Raw genomic sequence first — 9,255 nt, forward strand, 5'->3', positions numbered from 1 at the left:
TGTTTGAAATTTTGCAAAACCTTTTGCTTCCATTCTGTTATGTTTATAAATAAAAATAATTGTTTAATATATATATAGCCATTTGATTGGATGAGAATAGTTGGTGAGTAGGGTAATACATAATTTAGTCATGTTTTTGCGAGTCTTAATTGTCGTAGATGAATTATTCCATGTCTTTAATATTACAGTACAAAGAATGTCTTCCTGGTAGGAATATATAAGTATACCAACTAGAATATCCAGGAATAAAAATGAATCTTCGAAACTATATAAATCTGTCGGAAATTCGTAAATCAGTGAAGATCGTAAAATGATATGGCCAGATAGATTACAATTTCCAGTCACACAGCAGTGCAAAGAAATCAATCCAAGGATGCTTGTGCATTCATCTGAGGTAGTAAAGGCACGAGTTAGATAAGATGCATTAGTCAATGCTGATACATGTGTAAATCCTCTCTAGTAATGAGATAAAAATTAATTGTTGGGAGAAATTTGTGCGCATTATTACTCCGTGCAATAGCCGAATTTTATATTGATTATGAAATGAAGGTATTTCATAAGATAATAATGCAAATCGTATGACCTTTAGCAATATATTTGGATACATACAGCACTTGACTTCTCTGACAAAGAAATGGAAAGGCTAATCCGAAGGTCGAGACAAAAAAATTAGCCTTCTGATTATTTCTGAGAGAAAAAAAAAGTTTGGTTTTTTTGCATTTTTCCACGTCCTCTCAAGTACGAAGAATAAATCGGCCAAGTAGTGAAATACAACTATAATACCTCTTGATTCTTTCGACAGAAATATCACAGGCCTAGGCCTGCTATTTTGTTGTGAGAAAAAGAAATTTTTTTTTTTTGAAGTTTTTTTTTTATTTGTAATATTTATTTTTCCCCATAGCCTTCTTTATTGAAGTTATTGATTGACTTTATTGAATGGAATAAAAGAGTAAGGGAATTTGAAATGATCCGCCAAGGAAAAAGTCCCTAGCCGTGCGAAGGGTGGGGAAAGCGCTAGTGAGTTTCATGCGCAGCTTCCTCGCGCAGCTACTGTTACTAGGCGGGCGCGCGCGCACAGGCCTGACTGGGCTACGTGGCGTCAGTATGCCCTGAGATGGCGGCTGTACATGGATGCCTGTCCCGGCGTATCGTGTATTTCGTCTAATTTATCTAATAAAATGCGGAATTTAGTTTATTAAAGTGTTTAATTAGAGGGAAATAGTTTCGGGGTGTGTAATTAAAATAGTGAGTATTGTTTTTGAAAGTTTATTAGTGAACCATGAAGGGATTTGTGGGAAGTGTGCATGAGGACGCTTGGGCGTGGCTCGTTGGTGGGTTGGTGATGAGGCCTAATTTATTAAATAATTGGCCAAATTGTTGTTAAAAAGACTGGTACATTGTGCATTGAGTGGGATTTAGTAAAATAATAAAATGGTAAATGGACTGAAAAATGAGTAGCGTCTCCACAGAGCAGTGTGACGAAGGGATGGTGCGGCGAGGGGGGGCCAGCCGTACGTGTTCGTGTTTGTTGGCGGCATGGTGATGATGCCTAGTTTATTAAATAAATAGTGAAATATTGATAAAAAAAACTGGTACATTGGGTGTAAATGAATTGGCCCAGGAAAGTTTGTGCATTCAATGACATTTTTTAAAATAATAAAATGCAAAATGGACAGTTGAGAAATGGGGAGCATCTCGACAGACTTGGGTGGCAAAGGGATGGTGCGGCGAGGCGGGGCAGCCGTGCTTGTCGGCGGCTTGGTGATGACGCGTAACCTGTAAAATTAAATAATTGGACAAATTGTTGGTTAAAAAAAAGTGGTAAATTGCGTGTAAATGTATTGGCCCGGAAAGGTGTGTTTATTGAGTGACATTTTTAAAATAATAAAATGGAAAATGGACGAATGAAAAATACGTAGCGTATCTACAGACTTGAGTGGCAAAGGGATGGGGGGGGGGAGAGTTGTGCGCGTTGGTGGTTGTTGGTGCGTCGGTGAAAAGGTGTAATTTGTTAAAAAATGGTTAAAATTTTAATTTAAAAAATAATCAGTCGGGTTGTAAATACAGTGGCCTAAAAAAGTGTGTGCATTTTATTTAAATTGTGGCATAATTAAATGGTTAATTGGGTAGTGATAAATAAGGTGGTATATTCAGTGAGCAGTGTGGTGAAGGGTTGGGGGGGGGGCAGTGGTTTGTGACATTTGTAGAAAAAAAATGAGTGCAGTGATGTGGGGATAGTGTTTTTTTTTTTTTTTAATGTGAAGTGAGCTGTGGAAAAGGAGGAATGTTGAGACAGCATTCAACAGCAGGCGACAGTTTGCAGTTTGCAGTTGGTATCTCGGTGAGTCAAAAATTAAAGTATTTTTATTTAATGTTAAGCAATTGTGATAAATTTTGAATTATTTGTCACAAATGTTTAACGATGCTCATGATGAGCTAGTGGATAAGAGCTACGTTTATGAGTTGTGAGAAATTAAAATGAATTAATTAATAAAGTGAAGCTAGCCAGAGTCGGGGTTTTTGAATTAATTAGAGAATTAGCTCTTAATTGGGTTTTATATAATTTTTTTGTGTCGTCAGTAAAAATAAAATGGTGAAAAAGCTTTGTTGAAAAATCAATTTTTGTAATTTGTTTTTTTTTTTTTTAAGGTGAAGTGAGCTGTGGACAAGGAGGAATGCTGAGACAGCATTCAACAGCAGGCGACAGTTTGCAGTATGCAGTTTGCAGTTTGCAGTTGATATCTCGGTGAGTCAAAAATTAAAGAATTTTTATTTAATGTTAAGCAATTGTGATAAATTTTGAATTATTTGTCACAAATGTTTAACGATGCTCATGATGAGCTTCTAGTGGATAAGAGGTACGTTTATCAGTTGTGAGAAATTAAAATTAATTAATTAATAAAGTGAAGCTAGCCAGAGTCGGGGTTTTTGAATTAATTAGAGAATTAGCTCTTAATTGGGTTTTATATAATTTTTTTGTGTCGTCAGTAAAAATAAAATGGTGAAAAAGCTTTGTTGAAAAATCAATTTTTGTAATTTGTCATGGATTGTTGGACTCAGCTGTCTTATATACTGGTGGTTGTAGGAAGGGGTGTTTTTGGGGGGCGGCGCGCGGTGGGAAATGAAGACGGGCGTTGCTGTAGAATTCAGCGGCCGCCGTCAGATCCCGCACTTTATCCGTCGGACTCGGACGTGCATTATTGATACCCGTCGGAGTGCGACCTGTATCCTGAATTACCCGTCGTACTTGACTGTGGTGAAGTGCGACGTGGAGTCCCGTTTTGTATATGCCCTGTATATTGGGCGGTAAAAAGCGCGTAAATTGAGGGTGGAGGGGAATGAAGACGGGGGGATCGTCCAGAATTCGACGGCCTCCTTGTCGGAGCCCCTGGGGTTTTGTTCCGTCGGAGTTGGACAGCGAGGAAAAGGTGTCTGATTCCGACGAATCGTGTTGACCAATTGAGCCATCGTGTATTATATAGGGGTGGAAAATATTTTTTGGACAAGCCTCGACGCATTGAATTGAATGCGGAGGTTTAGTATATGCGGCGGCGGCGGCTAGTTTGGGTGGAATGGTAAATTATAAGAAATGAATATTTGAAGAAAGCTTTTTGAGGATGAAATGAATAATTAGTAAAAAAATAATTGAGTGGGATGGTTAGCTTGACAGGTGGATATTTGTTAGTCGGAATTTAGTAATTTGCATTGTAAATGATTTCTCACAAATGATGAATAACCGTAAAGAGAACCTCGGGGGGAGGAGCATTTAAATGTAAAAGTGATAAGGTAGTAAAAATGTTTAACATCTGTTATAGGGAGAAATATAAATTGAAAATGTATTTTTCATTGCTATTTCATCGAGCCTGAGAAATATTTAACAAGGCTGATAAAGAATTGCGTTTTTTTTGTGGGGGATTTTAGTGATGAACCCGGGGGTTGATCGCTGTGAAAGTTGTAAGGTACTGTTAATGGTATAAATATAAATTAGTAATTTTTTTGAATTGATATTAAATGGCGTGAGCATGTTTTTATGAATAGAGAGAGTTAGAAGCGAAGTTTTGCAAAGCCTAGTCATAATGAAGTTGTAAGGGTTTCGCTAGATGGTGTCAGTCAAGAAATTGGTGGCCCTGCGAAACTTGTCACCCTTCAGACTAGATTTGTTTACCTTTGCAATAAAATTGTTAGACTGGTTAGGATATTTTTATGAATAGAGATTGAGAAGAGAGAGAGAGTTAGAAGCGAAGTTTTGCAAAGCCTAGTCATAATGAAGTTGTAAGGGTTTCGCTAGATGGTGTCAGTCAAGAAATTGGTGGCCCTGCGAAACTTGTCACCCTTCAGACTAGATTTGTTTACCTTTGCAATAATATTGTTAGACTGGTTAGGATATTTTTATGAATAGAGATTGAGAAGAGAGAGAGAGTTAGAAGCGAAGTTTTGCAAAGCCTAGTCATAATGAAGTTGTAAGGGTTTCGCTAGATGGTGTCAGTCAAGAAATTGGTGGCCCTGCGAAACTTGTCACCCTTCAGACTAGATTTGTTTACCTTTGCAATAATATTGTTAGACTGGTTAGGATATTTTTATGAATAGAGATTGAGAAGAGAGAGAGAGTTAGAAGCGAAGTTTTGCAAAGCCTAGTCATAATGAAGTTGTAAGGGTTTCGCTAGATGGTGTCAGTCAAGAAATTGGTGGCCCTGCGAAACTTGTCACCCTTCAGACTAGATTTGCTTACCTTTGCAATAATATGGTTAGACTGGTGAGGATATTTTTATGGATAGAGATTGAGAAGAGAGAGTTAGAAGCTAGGTTTTGCAACAGTTAGTCAGAATAAAGTCGTAAGAATCTCACAACAGGGTTTAAATGAAGGAATACTTAGCAAGGCGTGTGAAAAATAGGGTTTTTAAAATTGATAAAAATTTTTTGTCGGGTTGTCAGGTGTTAAATTCAGAAGGTATTGAAAATGGGTGAAATAAAAATTTTGAAAATAGCTTTAATGGATATTCCATCGTGTGAGACGAATATTTAGCAAAGCGTGTGAAAAATTGAGTTTTTTTAAAATGATTTTAATGTTTTGCGGGGTTGTCAGGTGTTAAATTGGTAACATATGGAAAATTTTGAACCAATGTCGGTAATTGGTTAGAGCGCGGGTGACTTGTTCCACACGTCGATAACTAGTCTGTCGGTAAGAGTATTAGACGGTCGGTATCTCGGCGATGGGTAAATAGTCGACGAAGTGTAATGACGTGACAGGGTTATCAGCCGTCAAACTTTTACCGTATTGAAAATAGTTAAAATAAAAATTTTAAAAATAGCTTCAATGGATATTAAATGGTGTGAGACGAATATTTAGCAACGCGTGTGAAAAATAGTGTTTTTGTTATATTGATTTTGATGTTTTGTGGGTTTGTTATCAGTTAAACAGGTAAGTATTGAAAATTGTTAAAATAAAATTTTTTAAAATAGCTTTAATGGATATTAAATGGTGTGAGTCGAATATTTAGCAACACGTATGAAGAATTCCGTTTTTTTAATATTGATTTTAATGTTTTGCGGGGTTGTCAGCTGTTAAATTTGCACCATATTGAAAATGGTTGAAATAACAATTTTGAAAATAGCTTTAATGGATATTAAATGGCGTGAGACGAATATTTAGCAATGCGTGTGAAAAATTGCGTTTTTTTAATTGATTTTAATGTTTTGCGGGATTGTCAGCTGTTAAATTCGTAAGATGGAAAATTTTTAACCATGTCGGTAATTGGTTAGAGCGCGGGTGACTTTTTCCACACGTCGATATCTAGGCTGTCGGTAAGAGTATTCGACGGTCGGTTTCTCGGCGATGGGTAAATAGTCGACGAAGTGTAAAAGGACGTAAAAGACGTAAAGGACGTAGGAAGGAGGAAAATATAATATAGAAATAAAATTTCTATTGTCTTATACTTGAAAAAATGATTAATTCTATAGTAAGTTTTATTAATAAATATAAACAAAAAAAAATAAAAATTAAAGGTAGTATAAAAATTGAACAAAAATATATTAATAAATCATAACGAATACGTGGTAATGTTAATCGAGATCAAACAATAAAATAAATAAATAATTAATAATATTAATTAAATTAATCTAATTTAATTAAATTTTAAGATTTTGTTTCAATAATTATTATTTATTTAAAAAAAAATTAGTTGAATTTTTTTATTACCCCAATAAAATTTATTTAAATATTATTTTAGATTAAATTAAATTTTTAAATAAATAAAATTCTATAGGGTCTTGTCGTCTTTTTTATAAATTTAAGTTTTTTTACTTAAATAAAAATTTAAAATAATTTTATTTATAAAGTTTATACCTGATGAAATGCCTCATTCAAGGTTTTAATTAGAAACCAAATTATTATGCTACCTTTGTACAGTTATTGATTCTGCAGCCATTTAATTAATAATCATTGGGCAGATTTGATTTAAAATTAATATTCTTTAAAATATGTTTTTGTTAAACAGATGGGTATAATTGTTGCCTAATTCATTAATTAAAGATTTAATTAATCTAAATTATTTTATTTAAATAATTATTTATTAATAAAATTATAATTTTTTATATTATATTATTTTATATAATAATTTAATATAAAATAAAATAGAAAGAAAATTTTTTTTTAAAAGATTATAAATTATTATATTTTTATAATTATTAATTATTTTTATTTTTATAATTATTAAAATGTTAATATATATTTAAAAATAAAATTTAAAGTTTATCCCTTAAATTTTTTTTATAAATTTTATTTAAATTTTGAAATTAATTAAAATTTTATTTATAATTAAATTAATTTTTTTTATTTCGAGATTTAAAATTATAATTTAAAATTTATACTGATACAAAAGTAAAAAAAAATTTTTCTTTTTTTTTTTAAGGAATAGTTTTAAAAGTTTTTATTAAGTTAATTAATTAATTTTTTTATTTAACAAATTTTTTAAAAATAATTTTTTTAAAAATGAGATTTTTTAAAATAATAATTTTATTTATGAAATTAAATTTATACTAAGTATAACTTAATATTGTAAATATTAAATTTTTATAAACTAAAATTTAATTGTAAAATTACTTTCCAGTAATTTTATTTTGTTACGACTTGTCTCAAATTATGAGAATGACGGGCGATATCTACCTATATTAATTTTATTTTTAATTTAATTAATTAAATTAATTTTAATATTAAATTCTTTTTTTTATAAAATTAAAATTTTATAAATAATTTTTTTTAGAATGTAATACTTTTATTCTTAAATATTAGTTATATTATGATTTGAATTATTATTTATATGAATATTTTAATTATTTTATTTTAAAATCAAATTTTTAAACAACAATATATAAACATAATTTAAGTGATTTTTTTAGTTTATTATCTATTAATAAATATATTCCTCTAATAAAAAGAATATACAGTCAAATTTTTTAAATTTAGTGATTTATCATTTAATTTTTTAATATAATATTTTGTTTAAATAGTAGGGTATCTAATCCTAGTTTATTAAAAAAAAAATTAATTAAATGATTAATTAATTAGATTTTTAATTTATTTATATTTTATTATAAAATTAAAATTAAGTTTTAAAATTTAAATTTTAAAATAATTTATTTAAAATTAATGTATAAAATTTAAAATTAATTTTGTTTTTAATTGAAGTTTATTATAATTTTGAAGTATAAAAATTTTAATTTTAATTATTTAATAATTAATAAAAATTATAGTTATTATTGTTAATTAATAATTTAAATTAAATTATAATATACATATATATTTGATTTATTATAAACTAAAAAAATTAATAATTAAATATATAATTAATAATTATATATATATATAATTATTAATTAATTTATTTATATTTATATATATATATATCTTCTGACGTGACAGGGTTATCAGCCGTCAAAGTTTTATCGGTATTGAAAACTGTTAAACTAAAATTTTTAAAAATAGTTTAAGTTGAAATTAAATGGCGTGAGACGAATATTTAACAATGTGTATGAGAAATTGGGTTTTTTTTTTTATTGATTTAAATGTTTTGTGGGGTTGTCAGCTATTAAATTTGTAACATATTGAAAATAGTTAAAATAAAAATTTAAAAAATAGGTTTAATGGATATTAAATGGTGTGCGACGAATATTCAGCACTGTGTGTGAAAAATAGGGTATTTTAATTGATTTTAATGCGTTGCGGGGTTGTCAGCTGTTAAACTTGTAAATATTGAAAATTTAGAAGTAGATGGATAATTCGGTAGAGGGCAGGTGATTTGTTCCATACGTCGATAACTAGGTTGTCGGTAATAGTATTGGAGGGTCGGTATGTTGGATGTGGGTAAAATAGTGATATGAGTTTTATGGGTAACCGACTGGAAGCGTCGGTAACTGGACTGAAGGTAATCGCAGTCTTCGGTCGGTATGTCGGCGATGGGTAAAGAGTGATAACAGTTTTAGGGGTAACCGGTTTCACGCGTCGATAATTGGACTGATGGTAATCCGATTTGTAATTTTTCATTTATATATAAAATATAAAATTGAAATAAATACTTACAATTAATATATAAAATGAAATATAAAATTAATATATTAAGTTATTATTTAAAATTGAATTAAAAAATACTTTCTTTTTTGAATGAAATTGAATTGAAATTTTTTTAATGTAATAAATTTAGATTAGAAAAATGATATTTAATAGTTTTATCTATTTGTAAAAATATGAAAAAATGTTATGTTTATAACGTTAAAAGATATAATTATTTATATTAAAAATAATTGAAAGTTATGTTTTTTGATTTATATAAAAAAATATACTTGATTTTCTATGTTTATTTTTATTAATTTGAAATAATTCTTATTGAATATTAATTTTTCTTAGAAATAAATTGATTAACTTTTATTGTTTGAATAAAATAGTTATTAATAGAAGTTATGTGGGGGCAAAATCTATACAATATTATTTATTAAATAGATTTAGTTGAATAATTTAGTTATTTTTTATAAATTGAAATTTCTTTATTTAATAATTGTTTAATTATTATTATTATTATTATTAGGAGTTGTTCGTTTTGGGTCTTGATTTATTGATATATTAATAAATTTCGATTGAATAATATGTTTTATTTGAATTGTTTGTTAAAAATAAATTGCAAGAATAATTAGAATTTCTATTTATATTGTAAATTTTGGATTATTGATTTGAATTTGAAGAGCGTTATTTAGAATTTGAATAAT

This window comes from Diachasmimorpha longicaudata, chromosome 1 (assembly GCF_034640455.1).
Source record: "Diachasmimorpha longicaudata isolate KC_UGA_2023 chromosome 1, iyDiaLong2, whole genome shotgun sequence".
Lineage (NCBI taxonomy): Eukaryota > Metazoa > Arthropoda > Insecta > Hymenoptera > Braconidae > Diachasmimorpha > Diachasmimorpha longicaudata.